Source organism: Nannospalax galili, unplaced genomic scaffold (genome assembly GCF_000622305.1).
Source record: "Nannospalax galili isolate Female #2095 unplaced genomic scaffold, S.galili_v1.0 scaffold767, whole genome shotgun sequence".
Classification (NCBI taxonomy): domain Eukaryota; kingdom Metazoa; phylum Chordata; class Mammalia; order Rodentia; family Spalacidae; genus Nannospalax; species Nannospalax galili.
In genome coordinates, this window is record NW_008357164.1 from 846,586 (window position 1) to 857,395 (window position 10,810).

The following is a 10,810-nucleotide window of genomic DNA, read 5'->3' on the forward strand; positions in this document are numbered from 1 at the left end:
GTCAGGAAAAGGGGGCTGGGAAAATTCCTAGATAATTTAAGTGGATTCCTAATAAATAGTTATATTTTTAATGTCCAGATTAGAAATAGAGTTAACATGAAGTATTCAAAGCAAAGTGAATATGCCTATGACAGGTAATGATATTTCAATATAGTTGGTGTGTTAATCCAGATTCTCTATAGAAACAAAACCAAAAGGACATGTGGAAATACATGAGATTGATTATATGTGCTAGTTCATAAGATTATGAAGGCATAGAAATTCCATGGTACCGTAAAGCTACAGAACAATGAAATCTGTTGGTATAATTAGTCCAAGACTGCAGACTTCAGAACCAGAGCAGCTGCCAGGGTAACTTCTTGGGATACAGACCAAAGCTTAGAACCAGTGTTGGCGGGCGTGCTTCTGATGTTAGCTCTGAAGCGCCAAAGCCAAATGACACAAGAACTGAGACATGAAAGCAGGAGAAGCCTGTCTTAGCTCAGGAACGAAGGTAGAGTCCTCCTCCTTTCACCTGTTGTTCTAGTCTGGCCTTCACAAGTTGGCTGGTACCAATGCAGATTGATTGAGAGGAAGCTTTCCTTATTGTTTTATTATGCAAATGATAATCTGCATAATAATAATAATCTGAGCACCTCCACAAACATTCCCAGAAATAGTGTTTTAAAAGATATCTCATAGTCCTATATTCATTTAAAGAACCACATAAAATTAAACATCACATTTATTTCACAAAGCAGACCACAAGAAGGTAAGAAGATTACCTTGTGCTGAGATTATGCAGGATTTATTTATTTCCATGTCAAAGTTATTAAATTTATTTGGTAATCAGGATTCCTCATGGCATTTTAGCTGGGAGAGTTATCTGATGGGACTTGAGTTGAGGAAAATTTTATCTTAAGGCATTGTAAAGGATGGGTAAAAAAGTTATGAGAAAAGAAAATCAAGAAAATCGGTTAGGGGTTCATGTAATTGTCCCAGCAAAATGAAGCACTTGTTCATATACAGATATGATAAAAGGTAGACATATATTTGAACATTGCTTAAATGAAAACCAGTAAGATTTTGTGACATCAACGGATGTTTCATTCCTAGAATGGACTGTTATGAGATTGATGATCTAAGAAGTATAGGAGGAGGTGAAATATGGGACATTGAGGAGCAATAAAGGAGCAGGTTCAGTTTGAGACACAACAAATTTGAGATCTGGGAATTGAGTTGGCAAAATCAGTGTCCAATTTAGAAATTTGATCAGGATCTGAAGGAACCAGATTAAATTGCAAACTAAGGCTCAGTTGTAATGTGATAATTGAAGTAAATATAATCAGTGACTTCTTTGTGGTCATTTATTTACTTGACTGGTTACTTCAAGTAAATTTAAAAGTTTAGAAAGGAATTTGATTGAAGGGTAACCTGCCACCCAGAACAATGAAATACATTGTGAGAAGATCTTAAAATTTTCAAGAAGAGAAATTATGTGTATTGAGAATTTGAAAATATTATTATTTCTTTCTTGGGTCCAAAAGTCAGAGCAAAATAATCAGATTTCTTAATCTAATGAATATCACAACTAATATTGTGAAAAGCCACAAATAAGAGCTCACCAGGGATAGAGACAGTGATTCTACTAAATTGAATAACTTACAAATCCCTACAATTCTATTCCCTTAAAATTAATGTAAATTAAATTTACATTGGAAAATTGATTCTCAGAAATCTCAATTAATGCTTTGTATACATAAGAAAGCTTCATAAAATTACTGTTCACGGCTTTTTTTTTTTTTTTTGGTCAAAATCCATTGTTCAGCACTAATTGAATTTGGAAACATGCTCAAGATAATAATACAGATTTTTTTCAGGAAACAAGACAAATGAATGTTGGGTGTAACTAGTTCCAAGCATGAGAGGAATATGTCATCCATTTAAATATATGTCATCCATTTAAATATATTCATAGAGTGATTAACTCAAGCTGATTTCCTTTCTAGGGTGAATTGTAGAGAACACAACTATATTCGCCTCTAACAGTAGACAGGAGAAACGATGGTAACAAATAAAACACATAGGAGCTAAAATACATTGTGAAATAAAAACAAAAACTTTGGGAAGTGTTTGAAAAGAAGAGGTCTCTCATGATTCTTGTAGGGAAGTTTAAAATAATAAGTTGGAAATGCATTAATTAGCCTAACTGCATACTGATGCTGTCAAAATTATTCCACTAGATAAATGCGAAATGCGAGTGCTGAAGTGTGATGCCACATTAGCCAGGAAATCTTACTAGAGAAGAAGCTAAGAGGGAACACAATTTAGCACAGTAGTGGTAAATTAGATTTAATGATACCCTTGGTAATTGGAATGCAAACCTTTATCATTCTTCTGAAGGTTAAAATGCATTGTGCTCCTAACAAAACTGACATAAAACTAGGAACTCAGGACTGTACACGAGTTATGAAGGCAGAGATGGAGGAATGCCTCTTGGTTTTCTCAGCAAAATTTCAAGCTGATAAATATTTTAAGATATTTCCAATTTCCAAATGATCCAAATCCCAGGAAATGCCAGAACTTAATTATAAAAGTAAAAGCAAGGATTTCCTCAGGTTATATTTCTGTAGTGACACATCCATATTGTACACATTCTCATTTTCTGGAATTTCAATTTTGCCTTTAAAAACTAACATTTCTTATGTACATTTTAATGTTTACAGATAAAATTGTATATTTTGATGGGATGTCATGTCCTGCTTTGAGACATGCACATGTTGTATTATGTTTAAATTACTGATTTTTTTTGTTATATTATCTCCAATATCATCTCATACATTGACATATGAATTTATTGTTAAACGTGATATTATAACTAATATTAATTGATATGTTAAAATATGTAGTTAACTCAAGGATCTTCAGGTGAGAATTTATACAAGGTTATTTGTGTCAGTCTCTATGTAATCACATGTCCCCTTATAAGAAGAGTCAGAAATAGAGTCACTAGTATGGAACTGCAGGGATGTGGAGATGGGAGCAGACAAATGTGACCACATATATGCAGTGACTACAGTCATCAGATCCTGGGAGAGGCAAGAGATGGATTCTTCTCTGAAGCCCTTTAGAGAAGTGTAATCCTCCTCACTTCTTGCTTTCAGACATTTGGCTTCTAGAACTGTTTCTGTTGTGTAAGCCACCTTAATCACAATAATTTACTACAGCAAACGGATGTTTGAATGATCCAAACCTATTCCAAACATTTTATTGTGAGAGGGGAGCTAAACGTTTCAAGGATTACTGTCTTTTATTCTGATGTATGCATACTGCTACCGATCCTATTTGCATATAAAGATAAAAAAGCACGGTCATTTCAAACAATAACTACATAATATGTTAAGCTTCAGCAGTTAAAAAAAAGTGGCATTTGGCACAATGGCTACAATTCCTGCTACTTGTTCAAATGCAAGAATTTACTAGTTCCCTCCCAGGCTATTTTGGTCATTGTGTGAAGAAGAAAGGTGAATGCAGGAGATTGAAAGGGATCTCTTCCAGTTGCCATTTAGTCTTTTTAGGAAAGACTTGGTGTCATAGAGGCATCATTCAGTTAGTAGTGGGCTTGCCTTGCATCAACAAAGCCCTGGTGGAGTGAATTCCCACTACCAAATAAACCCAGCCTGGTGGTGAATGCCTATAATTAAAGTTCATGGGAGATGGAGGCTAGAGGATCAGGAGTCAGGGTCATCTGTGAGTTAAGATACAATCATGAAGTACATGAAATCTTGCCTTACAAAGCTAACCAAAGAAATAAGCATCTTTATGAAGCAGAACAGCGTTAAAGTTACAGAAATATTGAGGAGTTAGTACAGAGAGTTGTCAAATAGCTTCTCTGTTACTATTTCCCATAAACGTCTTGTGTAAATGCGGCATATAAAACCTATGAAGATTAAACCAACATTCATTATTAATAAAATAATTTATTTTGATGCCTTTACATTTTCAAAAGAGTTTTTTTTTTTTTTTTTTTTTTTTTTTTTGCTATACAACTCATTCTGGACATTTCCAGACATTCACTTATACCTCTTTAAGCACCTGTTTAGTTTCTCTCAGATTTTCCTTGTTTCTGAAGATCTTGATAAATTTGAGGACTGATCAAGTATGTTTAAGGATGCACTCTGTGGGAATCTGCCTGAGATTTCCTTGCAGGTAAGCCTGGATTTGGGGAAGAAGAACGCATGACTGAGCCCTGATTTCCAGCCAATCACTATGCACATTGTTCACTACACGACCCATCACATTTCTATTAATTTTTATTACCTCACAAGATTGAGGGAGTTTGTTAAATTTTTCTATTCTACAGTTAAATTTTATTTTCCCCTTTTCATTCTTTACCTTTTAGAACCTAGTCACCTTGCACTGCCTCCATTCCATAAGTGTTAATTTACGCTCCTTGACCTTGAGACTATTATATATTGTATGTTGGTGAAGTATAGAGATTCTTCTCATCTTTTTCATTTATTTATCCAATAATTTGTTTACATAAATATTGATCCGTGGATATTCATTTTATTTTTTGTTTAAAAAAATTATAACAGCTTCGGCATTAGGGACTTTTTAGGTGGGTTCCTTTGTCCCTCTAAAATCTGACACATGTCTATCAATGACACTTTTTTGCCATTTTGTAAGTCTATGTCTCTCTCCTGTTCCCCTCTCTCTCCTTCCTTCTATTGTTCCTTTCCTCTTCCTCTGCTCCCCTCTCTTCTCTCCTTCCTCACTCTCCCTTTCCTCCTTCCCTTTGTTGCTTCTTTACCTCCCTTCCATGCCTTCCTTTTGGTTTCTTGTGTTCTTGCTTTCTGGTCTTCTAGTAACCCTATTTCTCTCTTTCAAAACTTTCCTTACTTTTTGATACTTCAAGATGCTCCAGCCTTACATTATACATTTCCTGCCTAGTCTAGAAGCTGATATTTCTCCAATAATTCCTTGTTTTTTAACTCAAGAATAGTGTCAAAAGTGTGTGCTAGTGCTGATCACTGTCAGAAGAGTGATTGCTTCTAAATATTCTCATCTGATAGAGCAAGTATGTGTGTGAGAATTTAAAAGTATATTCTAATCCAGAAATATTTTTAAATACAATCACCTGCACCTGTGTATGCTGCCATCCACTCATTTTGATATCTCCAACTCGAATCCATGTTCACATTGATAATTTGGGTCCTCCTGGTTTGTGCTTTGAGAAATGTGGCCTCTGTGCATCTGCCAGTCCCTTGTTTAACTTTTCATTTCCAGTATGCACATTGAGAAGCAACTTTATCAATGAGAGTATAGTGTGTGTGTGTGTGTGTGTGTGTGTGTGTATGCACTTGTATAATCAGTTTTTTTACTACAATCTTCACACTATTTGTTTACCAAGTTATGTACATCAGGACTCATACTTGGGATTCAATAGGCACTTTAAAAACAAAATTAAAAAAATAAGTAAATAAAATTGAATATTAAAAAGAAAAGGGCAGCTGGGCATGGTGGTGCATGCCTTTAATTCCAGCACTTTGGAGGCAGAGGCAGAGGCAGAGGCAGGACGATCTCTGTGAGTTCAAGGCCAGCCTGGTCTACATAGTGAGTTCCAGGACAGCTGGGGCAACAGGGAGACCCTGTCTCAAAAAGACCCCCCCCAAAAAAAAGACAGATAATGGAGGAGATGAAACATGAAATTTGGGGGTGGATTGGGGAGGGATAGAGAAGCAGAGGGGTTTTAATATGATCAAAATACATTGTATGAACTTTGAGAATCGATAAAAATTAATTAAAAATGAGAAAGATGCATGTCCAATAAACACACACGACTATAGGTATTCAACATCCATAATTATTTCATAATTGCTAATTAACATAGACTAAACACTTTTACTTTTTTGCTAAAAATTTAAGGTACAGAAATTAAAAATATTTGTGGATAGATGAAAATATAAACAATCTTCCAAATATTTTTATTATATCAGTGTGTAGTAACACTTTTCTGAATGAAAGAAAATATACAGTGAAAATCTTGGTAACATGTAGCCATTTGTTTTGCCATGTTCACTTCTAAAAGTTTGTCCTACAGAAGGAAAACTGTACAGAAATTTTAAACTAAGGTGCACTATATTTTAATAGAAAAAGGTCTTAGTCACTGTAAACTTAGTTGTTTGTGTTTTGTTGAGATTCGGCTGCTTTTTCTATATTTTGTTTAACCACCTTCTGATAGATGGGTTTCACAAACTTCTCCTCCCGGTCTGTAACTTGCCTTGAATCCCACTGGTGATCTGTTTCACCATTCTGATGATATTAATTTTAGTAACCCCCTTTTCTCATCCATATCTTTATGCTTTGTATTTGTTGTGTTGTATACAAACAGTTGTTGCTAAATATAAGTAAGTCCAGATTTCATTCTGTTAGCTTCTGAGTTTTAAAGTTTTGCAATTTTTAATTTGTTTATGAACATTCTCAGATAATTATCAACGAGATGTTGATGTCTGTACAAATAACTTTCTTTTTTTGCTAGCTAATGTTTCAGCAAACTGTTAAAAAGATCATCATTTTTACTTTCTGCTGCCTCTGCCTCTTTGTCAAACAAAAACTGTCAGCTCCAATCCTATTGGCAGCTGATGACTGCTGGGTGAGGAAGAGCTGATCTTAAAGGGAGAGACTCTAGATAGGCTGACTGGACTCCAGTGGATGCACTTGCACTGAGGAAAATCTAGGGGCACTAACTCGACTCCATAGGCCTTAACATAAATGATGAAATGCATGAAATTCGGTGGGGCCTATGGGAGGGTGCTGATGGGGAAGGACAGAAGTCAAAACCTGTGAATGCTTCCTTTTTAAATTTTTTTAAAAAATATTTCATTTAGAGGATGGATAGATGGCTCAGTGATTAAGGGCACAGACTGCTTGCAGATGACCCAGGTTTGAATCCCAGCACCCACATGGCAGCTAACAACCATCTGTAACTCCAGTTCCAGAGGATCCAGCACCTTTTTCTGACCTCCACAGGCATTTCATGACATGGTTCACTTATGAACATGAAGGCAATACACTTATGCACATAAAATAAAAATAGTAAAAAGCATTTCATTTACTATTTATTTTGGGTGTATGATTGTATTGCTTGCATGTTTGTAAGTGCACTCATACTGTACAATGTTCACGGAGGTCAGAAGAGATTGTCTGATACCTCTCGAGTCATAGTTCATCACTGATGGAGCCCAAGGTAAGAATTCAGGGCAGGAACCTGGATGTAGGAGCTCAAGCACATGGCATGGAGGAATGCTGCTTACTGACTTGCTCCCCTGGCCCGTGGTCCACCGGCTTTTTTATATAATACAGGACCACCTGCCATGGGATGGCACCACCTACAGTGGGTGAGTCCCTCCCACATCACTCAAGAATCAAGAAAATGTCCCACAGACATGGCCACAGGCAAGTTCAATGGAGGAAATTTCCCAGTTGTGTCAAGCTAGTAACTAAAGCTATCCAACACAGTGACTTAGAGCCTTCTCTTTCCTTTTCCTCACTGTGGTCTGTTTGCATTTTCAATTTTAGTTTCTTGGTTTCTGTTCTGTAGATGGCATTATTTCATTATTTCCATGTTGCAAATTTCTCCAAATCTTAATAGACAATGTCTTTGAGATCTTTTAACAAGAAGTTAGGTAAACACTGTGAAAATTGTTCTATTTTCTGTTCAACAGAATGATAAGTATAATAGAAGTACAATTTTTTCTTTTTTATTGAATGTTTGTGATTTTAATATAATATAGTTTAATGGTATTTACATCACTTCCCTTATCCCCATCTCCCCCCACTGCCCACTCTCATATATCTATATATATAGATATATATAGATATATAGATATAGATATATAGATATATAGATATCTGCCTATAGAGTCTGATTTGTGTGCTCAATGTCCTTAAGTGTGTCCATCCACTGGGCCCATCATAAGTCCCATCTATGTATGGCACTATCTTTCACCAACTCAGCAGCCATCAGTTGACAAAATTTTCTTAGGTTGGGTTGAAATTTCTTACCCACTTTGCCATGTCTGGACTGCAATTTTGTCTGATTTGAGATTGCACAGGACATGTGCATGCTGTCATGATTGCTGTGAGCACATATGGAGTAATCTCCAGCTGTCTGGAAGACTGTTTCCTTGTTATCATCCATCTGGCCTTTTCAATCTTTTTGCATCCTCTTTTGAAATGGTCCCTGAGCCTTGGGTGGCAGAAGTTTGAAACAGATGTATGATTCAGGCCTCTTGTTCTCTGCACATATCTCTGAGATGCTTAGCTCTCAGTGACACATCTTCAGTGCAATCTCTACACATAGGATGAATGCATCTCTCACCTCTGACCACATTTGTTTTTTACTATTAAAACAATGCTTAATAATCCAGCAATTTCACTTATGTATTTTATAATATGCATGCGTATATTTAAAATTATCAGTGTAATTATCAAAATGTTAGTTTATTAATATATTTATTAAATATATTTAAATATCTACAGAATAAAAAATGAATTCATATATAGGTATACAACCACACATACATATATATGTATATGTATACATATATACATATGTATTAGAGAGAGAGAAGGAATAAGAAAGAGAGAGATAGAGAGAGATTTGACCACCTAGTAAAGACATTTATTTAACAACTCACATTCAGTCATATTACTAGGAACACTAACTTACTAAACTATGTGTTCACTTGTCTTATGGCTTTCCTATGAGGAAAGTGAGTGTCATTAAATAAATGGATATATTCAATAAATGAATTCATAAAGAAACAATAGGCATTAATAGTAGAAAATAATGTGATAATTAAGTGAGGGACCCAACATATATGTGCTCCATCAGAAGAGAATGCTGTGGTAGTGTATGCTTTTCATCCCAGCACTCGGGAGGCAGAGCAGATGAATCTGTGAGATTGAGCCAGGCTGCTCTATATGTGAGTTTCAGGTCACATGAGACTAGAAGGAAACTCTGTCTCAAAAAGGCCAAATAAATAAATAATAAATAAATAAACACTCGCTCCTTATTGTTAAAAGGAAATTGAAAAACAATGTTGCTTTTGTCAGATTTTCTCAGTCTCTTACTATAACTACTTATTAAATAAGATGCATTGTTGAATTGTCACTAAACATCTATATGTGCTCACTGTCGAAATATTGGGGGGGTATAAACGACTTAAAGTTATGTTTTGTGCTTCTAAGCTCATTACTCCTATAAATCTTCCAGAATTCATGCTTCGGTACAGGATTTGCCAGATTTTCACGGGTCTTTAGGAACTTAGAAATTTTCATGTGTTACATCTTTTTTAAAATACAGAATGCATCATGAATTTGCATGTCATCATTATGCAGGGGCCATAATAATCTTCTCTGTATTGTTCCAATTTTAGTGTATGGACTGCTGAAGCCAGAACAACTCTCCAGTCATACAGGCATTATTGGGCTCATTTTTATGCAATGCTTAAGAGTAGGATTAGCTCTGCTTTTGAGGTAAGTTGTGTAGTGACCTAGAAAGCTTTCTTTTAGGCCACATTCTTTCCTCTCATTTCATGAACTAATGTATGTACAAACAGAAATCACAAAAATCTGAAATCTAGGCATGTTTCTTTAAATGAGCTTTGTTTCTCAGACTCTCAAAAGATTATAAATTATCAGATTAAAAATTTCCTACTAGGAAGATTTGAGCAAGACTTCTTTTTTAATATGGAAGAGAGTTTTAACTGGTATGCTACAAATTACATAGTTTCAGAAGTGAAGGTGCATGTTAAAAACAGTAATATAATCAAGGAGCTACAGTGCATTTTAATGTAGAGAATTTGGGAAAGTACATGACACATAGAAAGAAGTTGATAAAGGTGAATTTTTAGTAGTCAAGCTTGAAAGAATTCCATGTTAAAAGGTTTCCATTACTTGGTATCATGATGTATTATTTATTTATATTGTGTATGAATGTTTTGTCTGCATGTATGTGAGTGCACCCATGTGTGCAATGCCCTCAGAGACAAAAAGAGGACATTGGATCCTCTCACTTGGAGGCCAGAAGAGGGTGTTGGATTCTCCAGAATTTGAGTTATGGACAGTTGTTAGCTGGCCATGTGGTTGCTGGGAACCGAACTCAGGTCCTCCGTAAGAGCAGCCAGTGCTCTTAACTGCTGAGCCACCTCTACAACCCCATCATGAGGATCTTGACAGATGTCTTCATAATCTCTTACACTTGTGTCTTTTGCTGTGCCTTTTTTCTGGTTTTAGACATTTTAGCCTTTTCATACAGAGTTCACTGTTGCTGAAATTATTACTTTTTTTAAACAAGCCTCTAGTTCACCATGGAGTTCAGATTTGTAAGCAACATTGAGGGAGTTAGCTTATATAACTTATATGTTAATCTACTTTGTCTATAATATATAACTGCCAATGTTCCATTTATAATAATATGCGAAGATCAGCAACGTATTTACCAAAAACCTGTCACATGACAAGTAATTAATAGACTGTAAATATTACTATTCATTACAGAAAAGATTTACTATATAATTTAGTATTTCCTGCAGGGAAATCAGTGTTCCAAAATCCAATTAAGGGCCAGATGTTGTGGCACATGCCTTTAATCCCAGCATTCAGGGGTAGAAACAGGTGGATATCTGTGAAACTGAGGGCAGCCTGGCCTACATAAATGATCTAGGTCAGCTGGGACTGCAGGAAAACATATATTAAAAAAACTAAAAATTAAAAATGCAACTGTTTGATTTCTATTTTAAAAATTACTCAATTCTCAATTTTC

The 10,810-nt window shown here is 35.4% G+C and overlaps 1 non-coding gene across 1 annotated transcript; it reads right to left on the reverse strand.

The window, feature by feature from the left end:
* Positions 1-9,339: 9,339 nt before the first annotated feature.
* Positions 9,340-9,442, reverse strand: LOC115067944. The gene has a single exon (XR_003847301.1). It is a non-coding gene; the product is annotated as a U6 spliceosomal RNA (small nuclear RNA).
* Between the last annotated feature and the right edge of the window lie 1,368 nt (positions 9,443-10,810).